The following is a 14,794-nucleotide window of genomic DNA, read 5'->3' on the forward strand; positions in this document are numbered from 1 at the left end:
AAACAACCCACTATTATGTCAATTCTGCAATACATCACATGACCCACTTATTCAATTACCTATCCTCATAAAAAACAGCTTATTTGGAATTGGAATCAATTAGATGCCAATATATCCTTACAAGCATGCCTAACACATCCATTGCACACATTAACCCTTACAGCAATGTAAGTGCAATGGTTTGTATTACACCCTGTGTAAAAGATTATAAACAATCTACACATATACTGTTTCAAGTGCAAATAAAACCAACAACTGTGAACTTGCATAAAGAATTTATTTTAAATCAACATTAACATAAAAAATAAAATATAAAATATAATAAATCAAAGCAGCAGATCGCGGATGTCCTGCAGGTCTGCTAGAAGGAGCCTTAAATGTTGCTCCGCTCGCAGGACGGCCCCACGCACCCCCTCATCTGCCGGTGTGGTGTCATCTGTGGGCATGTCAAAGGGGCAAAAATTAGTCATGTTATTCATGCATACATTTCACATACTGCGACATAAATTGCACAAATGCTAGGTGACATGTGTGTATATATATATATATCTATCTATGTAGAGAGATAGAGACACACATAGATAAATAGATATGACACATACATATATACATACATGCTAACTTATTTACTACATACTGTCTTTTTTGGCCTCTACCCTTTACTCTGCAGAAGACATAACAGTCATATTGTTTCTTCTCAGTCACAACCCACCCATGACTAACCAATGACAAGCATGTCATGGCCTCCGTCAATAAGAACTTGTCACAATCTGCTCAGTCTAAGTTCAGTGATGGTTCGTGGCATGGGAGTTATGCAAATGTCAGGAATGCACAGTACACATCCTCAAAATCATAATTCTGTCTAAACCAACCTACAATTCTGTGAGGGCAAAAAAACAATCTGAACTACAGGGGGTGTTTAGGTAGAGGAGGCTCCTGGGACACTGGCAACTTCTGACTCCATTCCAAGGTAGGCCGGCCCATACTCCATTTATAGCATACATCCTATAGTTTAGAAATAACATTCACCAACAATATAGATTCCACTATTTGATGGGTCATAATCAACACTTGCAGCAGGTGAATTTCATCCACAAATGATCCACTCATCCCTTTACTCCAGGATCCTGTTTAACTACTACGGTTATGTGGCAGTCAAAATGGAGCTCCAACCCATCCCACAAACCTGTGTAATTCAGAGGTGTCCTGGATGAAAGGGATGCCTTGGACACCCCATCTAACCCGTACCTGTATCTGTAGCTACCCACTTTGGGGTCTATATGAATAGTATGGGCCAAAAATTTGTTATCACCAGTGCTACATAACAAATACCAGTACAACTACTTCATTAATGATGCATTATGTTAACATACCGATCTGATGGTACTCCGGGGCCTGGCACGCCTCCTCCCCCTCGTCATCAGACTCCTCCGGGGCAACCGTGGCCTCCTCAGCCCCCTCCTCCGCCAGCTCCTCTGCCACAATAACCTCCTCCTCCAACTCCTCCTCCACCTCCTCCTCCTCCACCTCCTCCTCCTCCTCCTCCTCCTCCACCACCACCACCACCTCCTCCACCTCCTCCTCCGCCACCAACACCTCCTCCTCCGCAACCAACTCCGCTTCCACATCCTCCTCCACCACCTCCTCACGCACCTCCTCCTCCTCCACCACCATCTCCTCCTCCTCCACTTCCTCCTCCTCCACCCTTGCCGCCACCTCCTCCTCCGGGTCTTGGGCCTCCTCCTGGCCCAGGGCTGCCTCCGCCTCTTCACGGGCCTGTCGGGCTTGGGCTCGTGCTGTGTGGTAGAAAAAAAAATCATGGTCAATGTCGGGTCATTGGGGCACATGTATTAATCCATAACAAGACATACATGGAAGGGTGATAATGATGGCAAACGATGCAGGAAAGTAGCTCCTTACTGTTCATGGATTCCAAATTGTGACATGTAAATTATTATGTGATTGTTAGTAATTTGTTCACACATTACAACCCAGGCATTTATCAATGTGTAACACATATTAGATCTGGCACATTGTATGCATCAGAATCCTCAATGCTATGGCATTACATATAAAAGCCACATGACTGCATGTTAACCAGGAAGAAGCACACATAACAGTCTATGGACTTTTAAACCCATGGACACCCAGTTATCATGAGACACATTTTATTGTTTATATATGCTATGTTGTAAGTGCGAAATTTCATAGCTAAAATACTCACAATCAGCAATTTCGCTCCTGAGTTGCTGGAGCAGCTGGGGCTGGCGCCTGCGGAGGTCCGACCACCGCCTCTCAAGCTGCCCGAGGGACCTCCGCACCCGAGTGCGGGCGTAAATTCGGCGCCCTGCCGCAGCATAGGCCCTCCGCTTATGGCGGTTTGTGATAAACGGCCCCGCACGGCCCAGCCTTGTCTCCATGACGGAGACAAGAACCCTCAGCTCCGCATGTGTGAAGGGTTCTGCCCTTCGTGTCTCCGCCATGTTGACAATGGCATCTATCAACCAATCAGGTGGTGGCATTGGTTGATCACAGTTATTTGTGTTAATAACTTTATTGTTCATCTTTACATGAACAGCGTGTCTGCGCCAACACAAATGGTGACAAATTCGCATGCCTTCAAAACAGTAGTGTTGATGTATGGCAATGAACAAATCTGATATATATAAAACACAGTGTGTATGCACTTAGCAAATCCAATGACGCCTCGCTCCGCCAAGCAACGCGTGCTATAGCTTAGCAACGCCTAGCTGTACTTAGCATTATTTACTCTATGCATCTATGTGTATGCGTACATTTATGTGTAAAAGACACATACACACACTTGCAGGTATCCTGAGACCAGCATTATACACCAGCCCTGCCTGCCTGCCTGCCTGCCTGCCTGGCTGCCTGCCTGCCTGCCTGCCTGGCTGCCTGCTCCTTGAAATGTTGAAACATGTGAATAAATTCTAATAGCATATATATATATATATATATATATATATATATATATATATATATATATCTGCAAACAAATCAGACATCAACACATGAAAAAATCCCAAACACATTACAGAATAAATCAATGTACTCACCAGTCATCAGGGATAGTATCAACTACAATAATGAAGATATAACAAACACATAAGATCCCTTGAACAAGGTATAATAATTAGCACCTATATTTAACTTCCCCCAAAACTAAGCACATATGATAAATATCTCCTATTTCTTTGCCATTAGGAGGGCAGGCTGGCTAATTTTCGTGTTGTAACACTGACAACTAACACACTGTACTTATTTGAAGGGGTGATTTTTACAATAATTGGTGTGTTCTGTCAACTCGATAACATGTACCTGAAGTATCTTTGCGCCACAGAGTCCCGCAGCTGGTATCCCCTCCGGCATTCAGGGGCGCGGGATGGGCGCATGGGCGGATCTTGCGGCTCAGATGGTACCTCCCACTCATCAAAGGGTATCTCACGCCGCACAGCAATGTTGTGGAAAAATATACACAGGCCCACGATCCTCGACACCATTTCAGGCGCATATTGTAAGTCACCACCAGTGCGGTGGAGCACTCTAAATCGACCTTTTAAAAGGCCAATTGAGCGCTCCACCACTTGCCTGGTGGCAACATGCGCCCGATTGAATGCCTCCTGTGGGCCCGGTGCTGGGTAGCTGTACGGCGTAAGTAGCCAGGGCGTACATGGGTAACCGGAGTCACCCAGAACCCACGCATCACGGCCTTCCAGCTCTTGGAGTCTTTGCCATATCCCGGTTTGTCGGATGACATGAGAGTCATGGGCACTTCCGGGAAACTTCGAGTTGAAGGCGAGAATCTCCATGGATGGGCCACATACCACCATCACGTTCAGTGAGTGGAACAATTTGCGGTTCCTATATATCTTCTCACTTCGCGATGGAGGCACAAATGGTACATGGGTGCCATCCACAGCCCCTATCACATTAGGGAAGCCAGCAATTTGATGGAAGGCCTGCTGGCTTCTGCGCAGGGTCTCGGTGGCAAATGTCATGGCCATGAAGTGCCCCTTGCGCCTGAACATGGCCGACGTCACACGCCTCAGGATTCGGCAGAAGGCCGGCTGAGATATTCCAGCAAGTACTGCCACTACTTGTTGGAATGATCCTGAGGCGCAGAAATGCAACACCGCCAGCAGCTGTGTGTGAGGCGGAATTGCTGTCGTGATCCCGTGTAGAGGTTCCAGATCGCTCTGAATTAAGGTGAGCAGATCCAGAATTACATGTGGCGGTAACCGGTACCTAGTAAGTACCTCATCATCGGGCATAGCAAACAGAGTCACCCGTGTGCGATAGATTCTAGCATGTCCTGGCCTCCTTGGCCGACGAGTGGGGAGAGCCGCAAGTGCCCTTAGCCTCCTCTCCATGTAGCGCATAATAGCTTCAGCAACCTATAAAGAAATGAACATAAATACTGATGCACCTATGCACATAATGGCCATATCCCACTACAAATAGATTTGTAGCCTTCAATACGTACAATAGATGGCCGCCCCGTGAAATCCCGCAGATCCATTTGACTCTCTAATGATGACACAATAATATGAACTCAATACACACCGTCCAAAACACACAGATAAAGGTGTCAGCATTTTTTGCCGACATCATGTACTATGACACATTTCATCTATTGCTGGGACATGTTGTCCTGCAATAGATGAACCCACACAGGTTGAAGACCTGTGAGTGAAATAGTGAACATGTGACATGTTGCAATAATGATACACCACTTTGCTGGCCCAACAATCTGTAGTCAGTGAGGCAATGGTGCATACATTCATACACTTACATTGTTAATGGATATCATATCTACAAGGAGCATGGAAGAGCTTACCTTAGACCCTGACAAGTCCAGATCTGGAGACAAATGATTCTAGCAGGAAGTCACTATTTATAGGGCTCTCACATGTGTGGTCTATAACAGTAGAGATGAGTATTGCATGACTTGTGGGCTGGATTCTCTAAGGGATTGGGCTACTTTTAGCTTGCACTAAAACGCCACAATACCACAGTAGTCATGAATGAAATGTCATGTCATGCTAGCAAATAGCATGTGTATTGTGCAATAGTCACAGGTGTATCAGAAGATTCTATGCAATGTTAGCATTGGTGACCAGTATTTCATGTAGAACTTTCGCCAGGTTTTACACAATGGAATTTCCGCCACCGTATGCGGCGCGAAAAAACAGCGACGTACGCTCACGCACGGAACGCAGCTGCCGCTGATGTCCGCCAAACAGATTACACAAACAGTATATAAAGGTGTATTAGAAGGTGACAATGTTGTTGCTAACATGTCTGGATCCCAACCAGAGGTGGACCCAGTGCTGCAGCAACTATTTGACCAGATGGACTCCAGCACCACCTATGTGCCACTGCACATGCGGGCAGTGGGTAATGAGGAGGCTGCTGCCCCTTCTACAGCAGGGGAACCTGCACCTGACCATTCTACAGCAGGGCAACCTACACCTGGCCCTTCTGCAGCAGGCCAACCTGCAGCTGGCTCATATCCACCATCAGCAGAATTGTTTGGAACACAACAGGGGACTTCACAAGGTAGTACCATGGCCAGCACTTCAAGTGCAGCGACTGGTGCCAGGGGGCGTGGCCAGGGACGTGGCAAGGGGCGAGCCAGTGCAACAGCGGAACCACCCAAAAAAAATAAGGCATATGAAGCACAGGAGCTGGCCATCCTGGTTCCCCGAGCACGTGATTGGATAGAGTGTCCATCCGAGAAGCTGACACACACACGCAGATGGAAGATTTGGGAACAGATAACGGCAGAGATTAATGAAGTAGCGCCACAAGTTCGTGAGACGGACCATGTGAAGAAGAGGCAAGTTGTTTTGTGATACATGTGGCCAGTAATAGCCAAGTAATGATTGAATTGATGCTTAGATGCATTTAGCAAATGGGCCGTGAGGTTGTTACGATACACATACATTATTGCCATGTTATTTCGTTGAGAGTTAGAGTAGGGTGATTGTGAATGTGTATTGTAACGGTTGATATCATAGTTGCATGTAATATTATATATGGGACATTAATCACATGTTGTAATATGTAGCACAGAGCAATGGCTGCAACAGCTAACATTGGGAGTGACATGTATTAATATGTCAACTTACATTGCAGGTGGCAGGACTTCAAAACCAACCTGAAGAGGAAGATGACCAAGCGGTGGGAACACAGCCAGACATCTGGGGCCGGCCCCATGCCATCAGGGCTAGAGCTCACCCCCCTGGAGGTGATGGCCGAGAGCTGTATATCAGTTGAGGAGATCAGGGGGGTGAGCACGATGGATAGCGAGGCCCCAGCTGAAGTGTTTGCGTCTTTTCTGGAAGGTAAATATTGGTCATGCCATAAACTTGTGCAAGTAATTATCGTAGAATGTCTCCTAATTGTGTTTATCTTTTCCCACAGACACCCCACCGCTTGGTGACGACTCTGTTCAGGAGGTGGAGGAGTCCGTGCCACCTGGCCCCAGAGGTAGGCCTGTGCAGCAGCAGGCATCGGCCCAAGCCGATTTGGCCGCCTTGGCCCAGGTGCTTGGGGACATCAACCAGCAGGGAGACTTGGCATCAGAACGGGTGCGTAGGACCGAGGAGATCCTGGCGAGCTTGGTCAGCACCCAGCAGTCCATGGCTGCGAGCATGCAGGCCATGGCTGCAAGTGCTCAGGTGCTGGCCGAGCAAGCCACCCGCCAAAATGATCTCCTCCTCCACCATAATGAGCTTATGGTGGAGCTGGTTACCAGCAACAGGGTCCTAATGGCATCCGTTTCTGGTGCATTACCACCGGCAACACTCCCTGCTGGCAGGAGGGGTAGACCAGCCAACCCCTCCACATCATCTGCTCCACCTGCCCCAGCATCTGGCCGTCCCCGAAGAGCTGCTGCACAGGCCAAGGAGCCTACCAAGGCCAAACGTGGTCGGAAATGAACTTGTGGCTGCATTAATCTCCGCCGTTATGTGTTCCCAAATCTTCCATTGTGCTGTGTGTGTCAGCTTCTTGTGTCCAATCACGTGCTGAGGGTAACCAGATGAGCCCTTGCTTCATATGTCCTTTGTGGTTCCCCTGTTGCCCTCTTTTGCCTGCCATTACTGTCAGCTGTACTTGAAGTGATGGCCATGGTACTATCTTGTGAAGTCCCCGGTTGTGTTCCAAATGATTCTGCTGATGGTGCATATGAGCCAGCTGCAGGTTGGCCTGCTGCAGAAGGGCCAGGTGTAGGGTGCCCTGCTGTTGAATGGTCAGGTGCAGCTTGCCCTGCTGTAGAAGGGCCAGCAGCCTCCTCATTTCCCACTGGCTGCATGTGCAGTGGCACATAGGAGGTGCTGGAGTCCATCTGTGTGCAATTATATTTGTTTTGTATTATTATTTATTTTGCTGCATTCCTGCCATGTTGTTTATTGTTTGTATGTATTATTTTATGGTCATTGCATCACACTGGCATTGACTGTGACATGAATATAAATAAATGTGTTTACTTTACCCAAAATGTGTGGTTTCATGAGTACATGTCAAATACACATGTGTATTGATAGTATTAATATTCTGTCATGTCCATTGTTAGCAGTTTGAAAGTGTCTGACAAGTACAGCATATGTGGGGGACTAGTAAGGTTTCCTTGAAGCAGCAATGGTTTCAATTAAAGCACTGACAAGCGGCCTATTAGTGAGTAATGAGTAAAGGAGTAGATTCTATTGGGTTCAGGTGTTAATGGTTGTAGTCATTAGGCGTACGTTCGCCTACCGCATGAACGAGTGGTGTCCGCAAAGCAATAGTACACTTGTGGACACCGCACATTTCTGCCCTTTTTGATCGCGTGCATTCGGAGTGGTTTCCGAATGTACGCCCCCCAACATAAGTGTACTCCCCCGTGTCCGCCCATGTTTCCGCCCCGTTTTGCCCACTTTGAAACTACGCCCATGTGTCATTCCGCATGACGCCCATAATACGCCCCTATTTCCCGAATGATAGCGGTGAACAGTTCTGGACGGGATCTGGCCGAACTGGTACCGAGTCAAGGCGTGGCACATGCGCGTTGCGTTCTCCACGCATGCGCAGACGCCGTAAAGACGCGATCCGAAAGTATGCGGTAAAGTCCGCGTCAATCAGAATAAGGGCCACAATCGTGTTGAAGCAATCCAGAAAAGAACCTCTGCAGTGGGTGGGGTAAAAGGTGGAGGCAGCTTTGAATTTAGATTGCGGGGGATTTTGATTAGTATCCTCAATAGGTGCATTATCTTTCTCTTTTTGCGCAAAGAAGCGTTTTATCGCTAGTTTGCGTATATACTTTTGCACATCTAAAAATAAATCAAAAGACGTGGGAATAAAAGAGGGGGCAAATTTTAGTCCCTTACTTAAGACACTAAGTTCGGCACTAGTTAAAGTGCGATCTGACAAATTAAAGATTTTTGTTTCCATTGCATTTTTATCATTGGTAACTGTGTCTAAAGTATTTTTTCTTTTTTTGTTTTTGTTGGAATTTTTCTTAAAGAAACTGGAATTTTTATGTCCAGCTCTCTTTCCTCGTCTTATTTTTTTAAAATTTATCTTATCCTCCGATTTCTCTGTGCCTGTTCTAAAAAAGATTTTGGGGTTTCTACTTGATTAAGCGGGGTATAACGGTTCGTGGGCACCAGATTCGCTCCCAGCTACGCGAATTTATTCATGGCACACTGGGAAGAACAAATAGTGTGGCCTGATGGCGAGCTGGGGGCGGGTCTGGTGTCCTGGAGTCGATTCATAGACGACATTCTCTTTGTGTGGTCAGGTGAAAAACATGACTTGGATGCCTTTTGCAATAAGCTCAATGAAAATGACCGTAAAATTAAATTAACGTTTGATTGCAGCCAAGATAGTGTATCCTTCCTGGATCTTAAATTGTATATAGATAACAATTTGTTGAAAACTAAAACTTTCAGGAAGGATACCGACTCTAATAGTTTTATCTTGACAACGAGCCAACATCACAAAAATTGGCTTGATGCCATCCCTTTTGGTCAATTTTCTCGTATCAAACGTAATTGTACGGATCCGTCTATATGTGATGAACAAATAGATGAACTATCTGAACGTCTTAGTGTGAAGGGTTATTCCGACAGTCTTCTAAATAAAGCAAAAGAAAGAATTGAGACTGTGGAAAGATCGACCCTTTTGGAGGTTAAACCTAAACAAGGTAATGATGAAAGGTTTAAATGGGCCTTCATCAGTAAATATAGTAATGTACACAAAGACGTTGAAAAGATTTTTCGTAAAAACTGGCATCTGCTACAAGGTGACCCTATTATTGGATTAGAGCTTCCCTCCAAACCCCAGTTTATATATAAAAAAGCTCCATCTCTTAAGGATCACCTTGTGCATAGCTCTACAGATGGTGAACTGCGCCAAACTATTCGAACTAAAGGCTTTCACCGCTGTGGATCCTGTCTTATGTGCAGGACAGTCAAGTCAAAAGATAGGAAATTTGACCAGGTGACTCTTAATGGCCAATTAATTTCCATCAAACAGTTCATTACAGTACATGCCATTCCCGTAATGTGATCTATGCCCTGGAATGTAGCTGCGGTCTTGCCTATATTGGCAAGACATCTAGACAGCTCAAAACCAGGACATCAGAACACATTTACAATATTCGCAAAAAATATGTAAACCATACTGTGTCAGAGCACTTTAGAATTAAGCACAATGCAAATGAATGTTATATTAAACAGTTTTGTGGCATCCAAATAGTTCTACCCAAAGTTCGCTCAAATGACCTCGCAAAGCGCCTCTCCAGAACGGAGATGCGATGGATACATCGCCTTGGGACACAAGTCCCAAAAGGGTTAAACACTGAGTTCGAGTTGAAGCCCTTTCTTTCTTAACATTGCACTTTATTCCCCCTTTTTTTCCTCTATGTTGGTGGTGGCATTACTGTGGATTAGTGCATATTTTAATTGTTTTTTATTTCTTCTACAGATTTTATTGAAGACATCTTGTTTTAACCACATTTTTCCTGCTGTAAATGATATCCGACTTCCGTCTGAATATACCTGATATTTTTGGCATCCTTTCATTTTTTGGAACGCATACAGCGCCCTGTGAAATGAATGACACGCAGATACTTCCGGTATTCGCGTTATGTTGTGAAGGTTAATACCTTCCATTGAAGCCTTCTTTTCACCCTATGTTGCTGGGAACCTTGTTCCCAAGGAGCTGGCAGCAGGGGATGCTATTACAGGAGGTTCCGTCTGCTCGCGTCAATAGCGGTGACGCACTTCCGTTCATCTGGAACGCATATCCGGTATATGGAACACATCGCCATATTGTTTTCACCCGGAAGTCGGAAATCACACGCCGATTAGCGGTGATTGTGTACAGCTGTATATAGGTATATATACTGGGACTTGGACATTAATTCAGCACGCTGCTGATGAAGGACATTGTTCCGAAACGCGTCTAGCGTGCTACTTTGTTTTATTCTGGACCAAGTGGATCGTGAAGGGCTTTGCGCTGTGGACCCAAAGGACTGTGGCTGTCTGTTTCCGGAAGCAGGGAACCCAGGACCTGAGGACTCTTATCCATCTGTCTGCTGTCTTGCCCCAAAGGATCACTTGTCTTGTGCTTTTACCAAAGTCACTTTATTGTAAGTGCAATTATTGTATTAAATATCTTTTATCCAATTGATCTGCACTATTTTTTGTTATTGTGTCTCCCCTGTCTCATCACTAGGGGAGAACCAGATAACGTTACTACTTGGTACTATATCCTGTGTAACCAGTCAATCCAGTACCTATATGAGCATAAGTATTGTTCATTTATTTTTCACATATTGTCACCCTGAGCGCTGTTGTACCAACTTTTGCATAGAAAGATCATTTCTGCTAAGATATTCAGACTCAGTTCATGATTAGAGACCTCGTTGACAAGGGCTTTCTACTTACAGAAAGCTGACTACCTACAAAATGTGAAAATATATGTAACTTATTTGCTGCCAGTGTCTTCGGGATTGGAAGCAGTGCTGTATAACACAGGTACCGTGCAGCACAACCCAGGGCTCGGCAAGCATTAGGATCCACCTTCCTAAGTCCCCCTTAGACTGTCTCTCATTGGCTTGTTTAAAAGGAGTCTGGGAGCAGTTTAAAGAGAAGGAAGCATAATCAGTGGTGTAACAATAGCCCCTGGAGACCCCGTGGTGGCTTGGAGGTGCTAAGTAAAGGAGGTGCTGGGGGTCAGCGGGGCTATTGCTGCACCACTGCCAGGACCTGCAGATCCACTTGCCTGCGGTTCTGGCACTCCTGATTACATACATTTTACATTTAGAGAAATGTTATATGTGCTAAGCGGTCTCTCCTGTACTACATAGTGGGCGCTGCATGGGATAGAGGTTAAAGCACTAGTAGACATTTTTTCCTAATAGTGCGGATACAAGAGCATGCCAAAAATGGGCATGGCCATGTGTAATAAGGGGGCGTGGTCCCACAACACAGGTAAGAAGGCTACATGATAATAGGGGCTGGGCCACATTACGCAGCCTCTACTTTTTACTGCTCGAATTAGGAAGACGCTGGAGGGGGAGCCATGAGTTGTGACTCATGAGCTCCGCAAAGGCCCATGGGAGGAGCTGTTGTAACTGGACATGCGCAGTAGCCCTCCCATGGACATTTTTGATTGCCAGAAACTATGCCCATCTGCACTTGTGCAGATAGTGCCACTACCCAATGTGATCATGATCACCGTGGCCCGGCCAGCAGAGTGAGGCCCGCTGGTACCATTTTTTTAATTATCATTTTTGTTAGATTTTACACAGATGCCTACACGGATTGGACTGATCCATGCAGGCTTCAGCCAAATACATTCTTTCCGGGTTTGTAGAAATAGTTATGGTTCAGCATGAACTCTATGCGATGATGAAATTAAGGTGTACGCTGATATGATATTTTTATTGTGCTGACACCATGCTTTGTGGTTATTATATAGGGACCACGACCAGGAAATATTACATCACAAGTAGTCGAATTTCCACTCAATAGAAATTAGTATAATTAGTCCAGGGACAGTCCTAAGTTGCTTCTTTTGTGGCTTACAATTGGTTTCAGAAAATGATCAATGTCTTCAGCATAATTCATTTTTACCTGATCAGATTGGTCTTTGTCATGGCTCCTCTGATAGGTCATTGGGCTATAACAGAATACAGATTTATCTTCGGGTATGGGGACAATAATTATGTTCCATAATAAAGCATGTCTGGTGAGCTCTCCTATGAATTACTCAGATGCAGTTGTATCTTTCATGCTGTGTTCACACTGCGTGTGTGAACTACATGGCATTTAAATGCCAGGAGCGGCGACAACGGACCCCCTTCTCACTGCTAGGCAAATTCCCGGGTGAAGAAGTTCTACCCGGTAATTTGCCTTATAACAGGTTTTTTTTGCAGTGTGAATGGGTCAACCAGTGTCTGAGTACCCGGATCTCAAACACGGGTCAAAAGAAGGGTTTTACCCATGTATGCAGACAGTTCACACTGCAAAAAAATCCTGTGTTAAAAGGCAAATTACCGGGTCTACATGCTAGTCCCGGTAATTTGCCTTGCAGTGAGAACAGGGTATTAGGAGTACAATTGCTGTTTCTATTAGTCCTCCTTGTATGGAGTGACAATACCTCATTATCTGTCTGTTAGATTGATTGCTGCTATAGAATGCATGCTTGTAAGCAGGGCCTTCTTCCCTCTATGCTTGTCCGTCACTACTATTTTTTTGGTACTTGTTTCCTAGCATGGCGCCCATCGCATGGCATTGTGTACCTTATTTAGTGGTGTGCGATGTGATGCTTGTACAATTAAATATCGCATAACATCGCATGCCAGCAAATGGGATGCGATTTTTAATTGTACAAACACCCATGTCATGAGATGTGATGGGTGCTTACAATGAGATGTAACCCCAGTATCCACACCATCCCAAAGCGTGGCGAACACGAGCCCTGCGGTACGCGTCCTCCGACCTTTTCATACCCCCACTATCCACGTCGGCGTGGAGTTGATTTTAGATAGCAAGCCACCGAGCTCGAATCGTGGCGAGCGCAGCAAGCCCCGCAAGGGGACGCGTAATACATGTAAAGTATTCCGTGTCCCCTCGCGGGGCTCGCCACGCTTCGGGCTCATATTCCGTGTGCGCTCGCCACACTATCTAAAATCAACTCCACGCCGACGTGGATAGTGGGGGTATGAAAAGGTAGGAGGATGCGTACCACTGTGCTCGCCACGCTTCGGGATGGCGTAGATACTGGGGCTAACATCTCATTGTAAGCACCCATTACATCTCATGGCATGGGTGCTTGTACAATTAAAAATCAAATTGCATCGCATGCCGCAATATTCCAGGGAGATGCAATGAGATTTTTAGGAGCCCATACGATGGAAATCGTAGGCGCCGTTCTAGGAAACAAGTACCTTTTTTGGGGGGGGGGGGGAGGGGGTTCTGGTCACTGGATAATGTTTTAAAATGTAGAGAGCAAAAGAATATGCTTTGTTGTATACGAAACTGATGATGCTAATAAGTACATCCCTGGTTAGAAAAGTCTGCGTTTTTTTAAATACATATTAGAGTGAAACCTACAAAAAAGCTTTAATTGACACAAGGGGTGAAATCGAATAGGATGAGAAATTCAGAAAGTGAGAGATTTGGTAAGAAATTTCCAGTTTTTTTAAAGCAGCAATCACTTACACTTCAAAGCCAGTTTGATTTTGGAGTGTAAATGATTGCCGCTTTAAAAAAAAACCCTGGATATTTCTTACCAAATCTCTCATCCTATTAAATTTGACCCAATATTTCTCTTCTGAAAAGGGGCATAACACAACTTAAGACTGGCACGTTAGTTTATTCAGTAAAATGATACCCTATTTTCAGAAATGCCATCCCTACAAGTTATAAAATTTTAGACACACACACACACACACGTGTGTATGGGCAGTATTCAATGAGAAAAATTCACCCTGTTTTATGGCGAATTTGTGCTTTTTTCGCCTTGGATGGAGCATTTTGCTCTCCAAAAGCGAGCAACCCTATTCAATGTGAAATATTCGCCGTCTTTCTAAGTGATTTTCGCCGTCTCTCTCCGTGTAGCAATTCTCCATCTTTTCATGGAGAGCTGGAATGTGAACTTTTAAACTAAAAGGTTTTTTTTTTTTTTAACTTTGGTGTCAAAAAATCAGGATTTTTTTTCTGTGAAGGGGCATGTTATTTTTATTCATGTGCTTATAGCACATGAATATATATTTAATTAAAAAAATAATATTTTTTTAATTTTTTTTTTTTTTTTTTTACACAGAGCAGCCAGCAGGGGGCCGGAGCTCTCGAGCCGCTCATTAGATATTCATATATTCACTGCATCCGATCATTATATATGCACGATCGGGTGCAGTGAATACTGGGTCCCCCGCTGGCTATAGGGGGGGGGGGCAGCTTGTGCTGCCTGGGTCCTGGGGAGCCCACCTCCCCTCCACATATGTTCTGGGGCAGCCAGGGAGACTTTAATCTCCCTGGCTGCCACCGTCCCACGGCTCCCTGCCAGCTCCCTGCCGCAGACGCTCGTCCGCTGCAGGGGTTAAGACTCGCCGCGAGTGGCGGTGAGTCTTAACCACATTGAATAGAGGGAGCAGGAGAGGCAGCGAGCCCTCCGGAACAGGGCGAGAGAAAAAAATCTCTCGCAATGCACGGCAAATTTTTTTCATTGAATACTGCCCTATGTGGTAAAATGCATTTTTGGACATTTCTGTAATCCA

At 45.3% G+C, this 14,794-nt stretch overlaps 1 long non-coding RNA gene across 1 annotated transcript; it reads right to left on the minus strand.

The window, feature by feature from the left end:
• Window positions 1-258: 258 nt before the first annotated feature.
• On the minus strand, window positions 259-1,455 carry LOC146029494 (uncharacterized). The gene is made up of 2 exons (XR_014455356.1): window positions 1,374-1,455; window positions 259-436 (listed from the first exon to the last, which is right to left on the minus strand). It is a non-coding gene; the product is annotated as an uncharacterized LOC146029494 (long non-coding RNA).
• Window positions 1,456-14,794: the final 13,339 nt, after the last annotated feature.

Source organism: Crinia signifera, chromosome 1 (assembly GCF_055691185.1).
Source record: "Crinia signifera chromosome 1, ASM5569118v1, whole genome shotgun sequence".
NCBI lineage: Eukaryota > Metazoa > Chordata > Amphibia > Anura > Myobatrachidae > Crinia > Crinia signifera.